Source organism: Ostrea edulis, chromosome 7 (genome assembly GCF_947568905.1).
Source record: "Ostrea edulis chromosome 7, xbOstEdul1.1, whole genome shotgun sequence".
Taxonomy (NCBI): domain Eukaryota; kingdom Metazoa; phylum Mollusca; class Bivalvia; order Ostreida; family Ostreidae; genus Ostrea; species Ostrea edulis.
The window spans coordinates 46,109,125-46,121,220 of NC_079170.1; positions in this window are offsets into that span (position 1 = coordinate 46,109,125).

Sequence of the window (12,096 nt, forward strand, 5' to 3'; positions counted from 1 at the left end):
TTTTTCGATGACTGATCACTAGATATGAATATTTCTGTTTTCCATTTTTGTTGAAGAAGCAACTGTCTATGATGTTAACAAGTTTAGTCGTTAATTCATCGTGAGGAATGGTCGTGTAAACTGTTGAAAAGTCATACGTTTTGATGTTGTTGAGATGGAAAGGATTTGCGATTCAAAATTTACTAAAAGTTCTTTTGAAAAATTTAGAATTCTTTAGCGTGCCACACTTGCTGTGAAAAGGGGCATCTGTTTTAAGGTAATCTCCGATGACCCGTGACATTCACACCTGATGGTGAGCGTTTGGCGATGGAACTGTCACCTGTTTTAACGACATAGGTCTGTCGCGGCCGGGATTCGAACCACGACCTTCCGCATGCGGGGTGAACGCTCTACCTCTAGATCACCGGGGCGGTCACAGGCTATCGATGTTTTAAACATGAATGATAGATATTAATAATAAATCAAAAACATTAATTAATAAACACATAGTCAATAATCCTATGTCACTTAACATAAGTCAATAATCCTGTCACGTAACACACGCACATAAGGGACGACATCTAAAGATTGATGTCGGATAAAAATCTAAATTAAAATAGACAGGGTGAGTGTAAATCCGACGCTGATTACACTTTAATGGAATAAAAAAAAAAAGACAAGTGACTTTTAAAAACCTTATAATAATATTACAGTTTAATAAACATTTAATAGTTTTAATGCACACTTTTTTGTGAATAAAAAGTAGGAAAGGTATATAGAGTTATTCATAATCCTTTGTTTTTACTTGTTAATCGATAAGTTTCAACACTCATCATATTTAGATTTAGTTTTAAGAGGGATAGGGGGGTCTGGGTGAAAACTATGTTTTAGTTTTTTGTCAGACATTGAACCTTTGATATAGCCCCTAAACATTGTCTCGTTAAACGCAAGAACACTTTTATTCAAATAAACTGCAATTTCGCTTTTGAAATATTCAAATACATGTATTAGAAATGCTTTATACCTCGACATGGATATTGTTTTCCCCAGACGAGGAGAACTATTCTTTCTACATGTTTATGTACAGAACAGTATTAGTAGTATTTAAGCTGGTGGAATGAAGATGAATTATACCGATAGAAATTTAAAGTCGTTATTTGGTCACATATATATTGCTTTGCACACTGAAAGCAAAAACAAACAGCAACAACTGGACATCTTTTCTCGATTATGATTTGCAATATACATGTACCACCAAGGGGAAGTCTATGATTTTTTCATTACTATTTTGCAGAAAAGATGAAAAGGACGATGGAAGCAGAGTACAGCATCAATCCGAAAGTGAATATTTTGTAAGTTTTCTGTAAAAGTTGACATCGCACGCATTGTCATCAGTCTCCTTTTGAATTCGTGTTTTGTGCTGGTTGATTGAATATATATATATATATATATATATATATATATATATATATATATATATATCCAAATTGTGTTTTTAAAAAAAATCACAGTGTCCGGTATAAAATATTAAAAGAAATAGAATAAACAGTACACAAAGTTAAAAATTTAACGCAAGCGCTTTCATTTTATAATCCTCAGGATTATAAAATGAAAGCGCTTGCGTTAAATTTTTAACTTTGTGTACTGTTTATTCTATTTCTTTTAATATATATATATATATATATATATATATATATATATATATATATATATATAACGCACACAAAAACCTAACAATCACTTAAAATCCAAAGTTGTAGATACGAGGCCAGGTGAATAAGATTATAAAAAGCACTAATGATAACCAACGAACAAACAATATGAACTTCCATAGAATTATATGTTTTGACAATAATCACAAGTTATTTTGCAGAAACATTTCGAGGAAATATTCGGTCGTTGAATTCAACTTTTGTACGAATGTTATATGTATCTGTAATGGATATTGATAGGGAAGGCAGACCAATTTCCTATATCGATTGCATCATGAAAACTTTTGAATGCATTTGTGGTACGCGTCTGCTTAAATATAGATATCGTTTTGCTTTCTTTCTTACTCTCTTGATTTTCACCATGAAATATTTTAATTCTCTTATTTTTGATAATACATTCATAGGAGGCTGTCGACTTCGCGAAGATCAGGAAAAACAACATGCAAGGAGATGAACATATCCAAAATCTGAATCCTTCGTCAGAAACTCAAACATCTGTAACACCTAAAGACACGACAACAAGTCATGTTGAATATTATAACTTTATACAAAGGAACACAGACAGCTCAGTGACAGTTGATGACACTAAAACAAACAGTGGTGTAAGTATAAAAGAAGAGAAATGTTCCCAATACCAAAGTGATTGTGGGTATGTAAACAACACTCTTGTAAATAATACCAAAGATGTCAAGAGTGATACATGCGATAAGCGAACAACACAAATACAAAAAAAACAATTGGACAGGTCGACCACTGTAAGCATGTGATAGATAGTGGAACAGAACGAAAGAACCAGGAGCAACATCGCACGAATTCGCCGGAAGCCGATACTTACTTTATTTTGGAGAATACTACTCCCGCTTCCGGTATGAACGGAAAAAAACCATATCCCAGACAGACACGTGTGTGAACGGTGTCAGAATTGTGCAAACACTCTATAGAGATGGTAAAGTACCCATGTCAGACAACGTAGAAAATGTTTACCTCAACGAGGGAGAAAATACATTTGATGACCAAAGACCGGGAGAGAAGGGGAGCGATGATACGTATTTTGGTTTAGAGAAATCTTAAGTGGCAAGCCTAAATCAATCTCAGAACAATATAGTCAAGGCCTCAAGACCATAAACTGAGAATAGACTTAAGTCAAAATTTTGATTCCTTATATTTAAAGATTTATTTAGCACAGATGTTTAACAACTGCTGGTTTATATATATATATATATATATATATATATATATATATATATAAAATAGATACAAACATATACTGAAAATGTTGTTTGTTCATGAAAATTATTTAAAAAATAGTTGTATTCGAAATGTTGAATACATTTTCTGGTAAGTCTGGTGTGTCCAGAGGTTCATGTTTGCCCAACTATCTATTTTGTATTGCTTATAGGAGTTATGAGATTGATCACTGTTCGTTATCTTCACCTTCCATATGAAGATGGGCAAATAACCTAAGGAAATAACGTAGTAGTTCCATCACTTTTAACAAAGATACAGTATTTTTGAAATATATTTAGATTGAGGTCGGTGTGAAATATGTACACCATATGCAGGTGATCATGGAATATTGCTACATAAATATGTGAAATTGACGATGGAGAAACTGAAATCCCGTTTCTCATACAGTTGAGTTGTTAGTTTGCCGTTAATATCTATTTTCAATAAGATATTTAAGAAATGAAGAACACTTTTGAGCTGTTCATGGTCAATATGAACGGGATTTGGATTTGAGGCAAATTCTATGAAAGAGAATTTGCCTCAAATCCAAATTCGCTCATATTAGTCCAGTCATTCTACGCCAGATTGTGCTGAACCTAGAACTAATTGCAACAGAAATGTTTTTATGTTCTTTGGATAGCTTACAGTATCCTTAATGCTATATTAAAAATCGCCATCAATTGAAATTTGCATTATATTGATTTTTGGGGTAAAAATCACGGATTTTGAAGAAAAATCGCAAAAAACTGAAAATCATAGATACAAAACTTTAGTCTGAAAAATAGGCCATTTTAGTTATTTGAAATGATTTGAAAACTAAATACTGCATCATAAGGAACAAAAATTTAATTTCTAGTACCATACCTACGTATTTTATGGGACAAAAACGTCATTTTTGGTGAAAATGAGACAAAAATGTGATTTCCAACAGCAAAGAGTGATAATTAACTCTCATAAACATGACAAAGCAAGTTCTATTTTGTAAGCCTCTTAGATAACGTTTAACAAAGTTATCATAATGTTTTGATTCACAGCTATCTTTTACATTTCATCTTTATTTCTATATCTTGCTGTTTTTAATATTATGAATCCTCGGAATCGGAATCTTCATTTGGGCTAAAACCGTTCACGCCTCGAGTTGTGCGTCGACACTCGGTACATGCTATTGAGCATTCTAGTCCATGTTTTCTGCAGTTGCAACGTTTGGTATCACAACTGATTTTGCATCTACAATAAATAGTTTTTAAGAGTTCGTCAGGTGCAGGAAGTATGGTTGATCTTACAGGTAAGCACATATTCCCTTCAATGGTCCACCCCAGTGGCGGATCCAGAAATTTTATAACAGGGGGGGGGGGGGCAGTAGAAGGCTGGGGTTGCCTTGAAGCTTTGCACTGATGGGGGTGCTAACGAAATTGTGCCAATAAGAAAGTGGGTTCTTTTTCATTTAGATAATGAACATATAACGTCTAATATTTTGTTGCATTTGACGTTGGTGGAAGAGTGTGCACTTCAATCGATGTTGTACATGTAATTCCTAGGGCTATTTATCCTTGAAATGTTACTTTAAATTGAATATACACTAAAAAAATTCCCTCTCCGCCGCACTGATCTATAGGTTAGAGCGTTCGAATCCCGGGCGTGACAGAACTAAGTCGTTAAAATAGGTAGTGACAGTTCCATTGCCAAACGCTCGGCATCAGGTGTGAATATCACGAGTCCTCGGAGATGACCTTAAAAACGGATGTCCCGTGTCACAGTAGGTGTGGCACGCTAAACAACCCTCACTGCAAAGGTCTAAAGTTGAAGCCCTTCACCGGTCTTGGTGACGTCTCCATTTGGGTGAAAAATTCTCCCGAGAGACGTTAAACAAGAAACAATCAATCAAAATTTTCTCATATATATATCTCTCTCTGAAAAAGTTATTGTTATGCGGATTGCTACTCTAAAGTTCACGTTTTTTGAAAGAAATGTTTATCATTTTTGATGTTAAAAATAAAAAATATAACTCATTTAATGTTGACAACCAAAATTTGGACCGTCTGAATGCAACGATAAGAGCAGTATCTTAGCTTTGATTCTGTGTTATGTAAACTAAGACTCGAGTCTTTTTATATAAACAAACAAACCAGTGAAACGTTAATTTTTGTAATTTAAAGCATCTTCATTTTGTACAATCACAAATTTTAACTTTTAAATGATACGTTTTACTTAAAGTATACTTGAAATGTGATATATCTAATAAACTTGGATCAATATCCCTTTATTTTGAAAACTTCGTAAACAATAACACACCTAAATCTTTGTTTTCAAAACAAATAATAAACTCTCTATAATGAGCTTCTGTCTTGATGAATAACCTTAATTTTTTTGTGAAACCTTCTAAACATATTAGACTATAGATTTTGATCATTTAAAGTGAAAAACAAAATTTGAGGGGAAATCGTGAATCAGTCCCTTTTAAAGCATTTCATATCATTATAAAGTATGATCTCTCGTCATCAAAAGAGTGATACAATCTCTAAATTATCTTATATGATATTTTTGTTATGACATTACATATCATATGAGATACTTTAACGAGCCAGATAAAATTTTGGTGCAGTGATCCACCTTAAGGTATTACCCGTAAAGCTAAATTCTCAACAAAGAGAAGCACCACAACATACTTGTATATGATAATTTTTATTTATACATGTGTATAGTACACATACCTTTTGTTACAGAATATAAATTGTAATTTGCATAATGTCCTAAAATTCTTGTCGGATACCCACGGCTGATCTCGTCTTTTACTCATCTGATGAGTAGAAGACGAGATCAGCCGTGGGTATCCGACAATGTGAATGCAGGGGCGTAGCTAGAACGAAATGATGTGCGTACCAAAGGAGGCAGGAAGTCTGGAGGGTCATCTTAACCCCCTTGCCTCTCGTGGGCCCTGGACGAAACCATAGTAGGAGCACAGTTCCAGAAGCTATTGGGGTTTAACATTTTCTGTTGTCAAAATATGTATATAAAGTGAACAACGCCCGAGTTTGAAATCGCTTAACAGAATTTCTAAGTTTTACTTTCTTGTTAAACAAGCATTCGGTAGATTTTCTCTCTCAAAATTGCAACAAATAATTCATTGAATATCAAACAAAATAATATATAAATGTTTTGACATTCATTAAGGAATATTTTCTGGAATAAAATGGAAAAAAACGTAAATAACGAAATTTCTCGGTACCTTTTTGTTAAACACGCGTTCCATAGATTTATTTTTCGTCTGCATCCCCCTTCTGTCGGATTCGAATTATTTTGGTACGGAATACTTTTGATTATGATCGTTGAAGTTAAAACTAGAATATCCTATATGATATGTACATTTTGTACATTTGTATATAAAACTTACCAAAAAATTCATTTTCGACTGTTTTTAAACCATGATTCCCATTGTCTTGCTATCTCCGGAAATTTTTTTATAAAATTCGGAACTGGTTATGGCGGCCCAATGACGTTATTTTCATTTAATAAAATTAGCAACATTTAAAAATTGTTGTAATTTTACTTAGACAAAATATTTATGTGGCGATTTTTGACGGGGTGTTCAAGGGATATAGTTCAAAGTTTTTATGCATTTATTTTTTCTGTTGCAATTTGTTCTGGGTCAATTAGTATTATGACTGGACTATATTGACCATGAACAGCTCTAAAATGTTATTCATTTCTTATATTTATATTCATTTACTAAATCACCGTTTGTTTACATTGCTTCTATTTTGTTGCATAAAACGAACTCCTAGCCACTGTCACAGCCGTACTGTGACGTACGTCAACACATATATTTTGATGTGGTTGATTTCATTAAAGTTTTGCTATTTCAAAACTGCAAGGTCTTTAGATTTTTTTAGAGTCCACATTTGATTTACAACAAGTCTGGCATATGTCCATCGTCCAGATTAATCTTCGACATAATTCATAACAGAGATGGAGTTCTGTCGCCAATTGAAAAACAGGTTCTCTGTATTTAGGACCTTTTAAAATAAGTAATTTGATGTCCTCGTTTTCAACTACATCAATATCACCAGTAATGGCATGTCCAGCTGGACTATAGTTGAAAGAAGACGAAGAACACGTGCAAATGTACATGTGTGTGGATTAATTATATTAAGATGGTACCGTAGGCACTGCAAAGTTTGTTAATAACAAAATTTCTCAAATAGATATATCTTTATCATGCACAAAGTTTTATATAATAAAGATTGTTGCAAAAATCTGACATCACATGAGGATCGATCTACCTTAATATAGTTACACCCTCATGTGACGTCATAAGATTTTGCAAAGTCAGTGATTTTATAAGATTTATGCATGACAGGAACATAAATTTTGTTGGAGTCTTTTTAATAGTTATTGTAAAAAATATTTCGGAAGTCAAAGTTATATATGAATAATCAATTATATGTTTCATTAATATTAAATCCTAGGGCAATTACTCCATTATGCTATATATTTCCTTTATTTTTCACAAACATTTTGTATATTTTTTTTTTTAAAGAAAACGATTAATGAAATTGTTATGAATACCATTATATTGTTTTAACAAGTTTTTGTGAAATTTTGATATAATGCTGTGTAAGGAGAATTGTAATTTTCTGACATTGATAACAGGCATATATGTGCTAATTAATATAAAAAATATTAATACCGCAACATACTATTTTATCATTTTTATTTGTTACTAAGATATATTATTTGAAGAATCAACGATCAAATACATAGGATTGAAACTATGATTCTAGAGGGGTGGAATTACCTTAAATGATGTAAAACATCAACAAGATGTGTTTGTGAAACACAAATTCCCCCGATAATGGCCAATTCCGAAGATGGCCAAGATCACAAGGACAAATATCTTGGTACCAATAGAAAGATCTTGTCACAAGAAATGCTCATGTACAATATGAAAGCTCTAATATTTACCATTTAGAACTTATGACCAATGTAAAAAAAAGTAGGTCAAAGTCAAAATGTTTAGTACCAACGGAAAGGTTTTGTCACAAGGAATACTCATGTGAAATATGAAAGCTCTACCACTTACTGTTCAAAAGTTATTAGCAAGGTTAAAGCTTTCAAAAAATAGGTCAAACTCCAAGGTCACAGGGTAAAAAATGTTGGTACTCACGGAAAGGTCTTGTCAGACGCAATACTCATGTGAAATATCAAAGCTCTATCACTTATTATTCAAAAGTTATTAGCAAGGTCAGAGTTTTCAAAAAGTAAGTCAAACTCCAAAATGAAGGTCACAGGGTAAAAAAATGTTGGTACCTATGGAAAGGTCTTGTCACAAGGAATACTCATGTGAAATATCAAAGCTCTATCACTTATTGTTCAAAAATTATTAGCAAGGTTAAAGTTTCAGACAGAATGACAGACTTACAGAATGACAGACAGGACAAAAACAATATGCCCCCGACCTTCAATCTCGGGGGCATAAAAAGAGCAAACTGTTGTCCATAAGGAGACTCACTATTCCAAATTAAATAGCATCGTATTAGTAATTAGGCAATTGATATATTGTACTTCCACTAACGTCATTCCCGGTTCAAGAATACAAATGAGATATTCTATTTTCATTTGCACCCAGTGTTAGTTAACATCCTCTGACTTCGAATACTGCTAACTTGAATACTGACATATCCTTTATCTGTGGTTAAAAAATCTAATTTTTTTCTTATCTGTCATTAAAAAATCTCACTATTCTCCTACCATGATTGTTCGAAAAATAAAATTCTAATTGAAGTAAAAATACTAGTAACATGAAAGAAAAGTACAAGAAAGAAAAAACAACAATTCATTAGTCGTCTCGTCGTATCATCATTTTCGTTGCCTTTAATGCTTCAAATCTGTTGTGGAAAGAAAGCCAAACGATGGCCCCACTCCTTATCTCCGGAGATAATAGGTATGGCCCATTCAGATTGCTGTTGTGGCAGTCGCTATACCACCATCCACCTTTGTATTCCTTAGCACAGTTTTCAGACGTATGCATATCATTCTTCCTGTCTTTTGTAGAGAAGTACATTCCATTGTGACCATTGATCAAGCTGTCCCCTATTAAAAAATCAAAGTCCTGTAAGTACTGTTGCAAGATGATGTCATGCTGTCCCCTTTTGTCTGGTTGATTGTTTATTTTACGTCCCATCGAGACTTTTTCACTCATATTGAGATGCCACCAGCTGTTTACAAGTGAAGTACAACAACTTTAGAACTATGCTTAGCGCTCCAGTCTGTAGCAGCTAGAGTTCTTTAGCGTGCGACACGGCACATCCTTTTAAAGGTCATATCTGAAAGACCCGTGATTCTCACTTCTAAATGCTGAGCATTTGTCGAAGAAGAAATCACTAACTATTTTAACGCCTTCGGTTTGACTCCGCCATAGCACGAGCTGAGCTCGAACTCACGACCTCCTGGTTACGAAGCGAACACTCTACCACTGAGCTACCGCGATCGGTCAAGCTGTACCCTAGATATAAAATGTGAACATTATTTCTCATTACTTATGGCTATACCAGTCCCGATAGCTCAGTGGATAAAGCGTTCGCCGAATGACTATCTTGATCAGATTTATATATAAACGGTGGGTTGGTTGTATTTTGCCTGTTTGTTCTACGTCCCGTCGGGAATTCTACCTATGCTTTCGGGAAAGGGCTGTAGCAGTGAAGGTTTTTAGCGTGACAACGCCTACCGCAACACGGGAACTCCGTTTTTAAAGTCATATCCAAAAGACCCGTGCGTCTCCCTTCTACTTCTAAAAGTCCGAGCGTTTGGCGAAGGAGCGACCGTCTTAGGTTTGAAGCGGCTATGGCATGAGCGATATTCAAATTAACGACCTCCCATTTACGAGGCAAACGCTCTACTATTAAGCTAACGCGACCTGTAAGTTAAACGGAGCAATCCAAAGTTAAATTTGATATCTAAAGAACGGTCTAATAATCAGTATAAAACAAGTTAAATTGCATAAGGCCAATTGACAGATTGTATTTGCAAACTAGTTCATTATAACAACCATAGAATATACAAAATATTGACTGTGAACGAGACTGTAGAAGCCCCTGTAACATTTCTTACTTGTCAGTAACTTGCCTCGATTCAAACAATTGATCCTTCGCAGAACATGCTCCCGCGTACCGAAATTTGAGAGACATAAACACCATTCATATCTACAACGTGTATATTGTCAATTAGGAACTCCAGCATCTTTTTAGAATACCAATCTCAGTGTAGTTGTGTACAATCAGAGTGGTGTTTAACAATGTATATTTAGATGACTGATTACACCATTTAAATATTGCCGAGCCCGATTCTTATTGACAAATCAGTTGTCTACGATGTAAAAAAGATGTAGTCTTTTATTTATCGTGAGAAATAGTCGTGTAAAATGTGGACAAGTCAAGTACGTTTTGATGTTGTTGATTTTAGAAAAGTTTTGTGATTTCAAAGTTACTATTAAAACATTGTTCGGAAAGTTTGATAATCCGCATATGATATACACTTCTTCTGGCATATGTTGTGGTACTATACGTCTGATGTTTTTCTTTCAGAGTAGTTAATGGATATGCAATGAGCAAGTGGTGTAATCTCAATGAGATGGTGTTACATGTACACACGTAAGCTTTTATTGACAAATAATGGTCGATTTCAGTGATACTTTACACAATATGCCATGTATTTCATTTGCAAGAAACAAAATATATATATATATATATATATATATATATATCATTTTTCAGTCCTAACGTTAGAAAATCGATATAGCCTGAAACATGATTGGCACCGCGTATGAATATCTGCAGAAAAGTGTACATTTCCACAGGTGTCTGTATGTGTCAACCAAATGAGGTGCATATGGATTGTTTGTATTCAGTGATAACACCTCTGATTTACCCAGGGGTCCGTGTTTGTCCAACTCTCTATTTTGTAATCCTTAAAGGAGTTATGAAATTAATCACTGCTCGTTATCTTCACCTTTCACTCAAAGGACGGATCTCTTTCCATGCTATCCTATGGGGATCCGGGATAGAATAGGTCCTTAGTACCCCCTTGCTTGTTGAAAGAGGCGACTAAATAGAGACCGCAAACATCGAGGCCCCGTGTCTCAGTAGGTGTGGCACGATAAAGATCCCTTCCTGCTCAATGGCCATAAGTGCCGAACACAGGCTTAATTTCTGCAGTCCTTCACTGGCAGTGGTGACGTCTCCACACGAGTGAAAGATTTTCGAGAGGGACGTTAAACAACATACAATCAATCAATCTTTCAATGTGTGTTGACAAAAATCAAATGTTTATCACGGTCAATACAATTTAATAAAGACCAATTCAGTTCCTGTTCTTCATTAGATGTGTTTAACAAAATGTCCCTGAAAATCCCGTTACATTCAGTTTGTATTTTCCTATGAAGAATTTTGAATACTTCGCAAACCCATTTTGCCCGGAAAACGCCTCCATGTCTATCCGTATTTCCTGATTTCTTAGATTGGTGAGTTCATGTATGATATCATTTCCTGTAACAGTTGCAAAGTAATGCAAGAAGCAATTAAATTTAATGTTTTCTGTTCTGTGCAAGTTTTGTTTTGTTTCTTTTTTAAATATCCTATTCGAGACTCTTTCACATTTGCATATAAACATGAGTAAGTGAAGTGGTACATATTGTTTTTACGTCGATTGCGTTCTTTGTATTTCCCGCATTAAGGCGGATCATATTTAGACGACGTCTTTTGTTTGAAACACAATCAACAATTTTAGAACAGACGATAAATTTCTTCATGGTATTGATTATGAAATCATACCATCCACATAAGGAAAACAATTACATTTGATGATAAAGAACTGCAATGCTATTTTCTTACCTACCCACACATTGCTTGTTGGAGTCCCGAAACCCGCTTTATAATCGTACCAAGGGAGATAAAAATCCACTGGTCCATCAACTCTCCTCTGCATCACCTTTTTTTATTAATAGAGGGCGAAGCCCTCTCACGGCCCGAAGGGTCGTGCGAGCGGAGCTCTCCCTATAGGTAACACGTATATACATGTTTAAAAGGGAAATATAGGAAAATAATGAAAAATTAAACCATACCTATGGAACTTGAAAAGTTTGGTACCAATGGCGTCGATTCGAATATTAGCGCGTGGACATGTA